We start from the raw sequence: 1353 nt of genomic DNA, 5'->3' as shown, positions 1-1353 counted from the left end.
TCATCCAAAAGATAAATGATATATTCTTTAAAATCATTTTGAAAACCAATGAAAATACCCTTTTTGGCTCTTGGATCAAATTATGATCTATTTGTCATTAGGGTAGAAACAAAACATAAACATCCAAAAACTTTAAAACCATGATAATTTGGTGGATGATTAAATAAAATCTCAAGTGGTATTTGAAAATTAATTAGCGATGATGGAACTCTATTAAGCAAATAAACAGCATGTTTAACAGCATAAGACCAAAAAGATAATGGCAAATTAGATTGAAACATAAGAGTACGAGTTATATTTTAAATATGTTGATACTTTTGTTCTATCCGTCCATTTTATTGAGGAGTTTCAACACAACTACGTTGATGAATAATGCCTTTTGAAGCATAAAAAAATCATGTAAAATAAATTCTGATCTATTATCAGAACGGACTAAAGTTTTGATTTTAGAGTTGAATTGTATTTTAACTAAAGCAATAAAATTCTTTACATGATTTTGCACTTTTTGTTTTGATTTTAACAAAACAACCCATGTAAAGCGACTAAAATCATTGATAGTTAAAAAATATTTATGATTATAAAGATACAATTAAATATATATAGAGTACGAAAGATAAAAGCAAAGATAAGATAAGAAGGTAATATAAAGATAAGATAAGATGATAAAGGCTAAAATTATAATAGAATTTATGTATTCTATTGGGTTGAATTTGTGAATCGTAAAACTGTTTTATTGTTATTATGGGCTAAAATAGAAAAATGATTTAATAAAAAATTTGTGTGATTGTTTTTTTATAATAAATAAAATTGAGTGTGCGAATGAAATTAAGTTAATTTTTTAGATTTTTTTTTAATTTTTTTTAGTTGACCATATCAATAATTAATTTCTATACTTTTTCAAAATTTAGTAATAAGAGTAATCTTAACTATCTCTTAAAACATACTTGAGATGTGATGGTAAATATTTATAATCAATTTTCATTTGTATGAGTTATTAATTCTTAAAGCATAGATTTAATATAAGAACGATAGCATATACTTAAGGGAACACGAAGCTAATAAGAAAGAAAAAAAAATGTTTGATGCATATCAAAATTACCAGCTAGGATGAATATTACTAGTGCTAGCTAGGTTAGCTACTGTGGTTGCCATGCTGTCATTTCCATTGGCTACCAATAACCCAAACTTCGATCTCCATTCTCCAACTTGCAGGACTTTAAGGGAACACGAAACTAGTAAGAAAGGGAAAAAAAAATGTTTGACGCATATCAAAATTTAACTATTAAATTAATTATTATATATTTATTTACATTTTTTTAAAATAGAATAATCAAATATGTCAAAATATAATAA

Source organism: Arachis ipaensis, chromosome B05 (assembly GCF_000816755.2).
Source record: "Arachis ipaensis cultivar K30076 chromosome B05, Araip1.1, whole genome shotgun sequence".
Classification (NCBI taxonomy): Eukaryota; Viridiplantae; Streptophyta; class Magnoliopsida; order Fabales; family Fabaceae; genus Arachis; species Arachis ipaensis.
The sequence above is the reverse complement of the archived record's forward strand: the minus strand, read 5'-3'. Positions refer to the sequence as shown.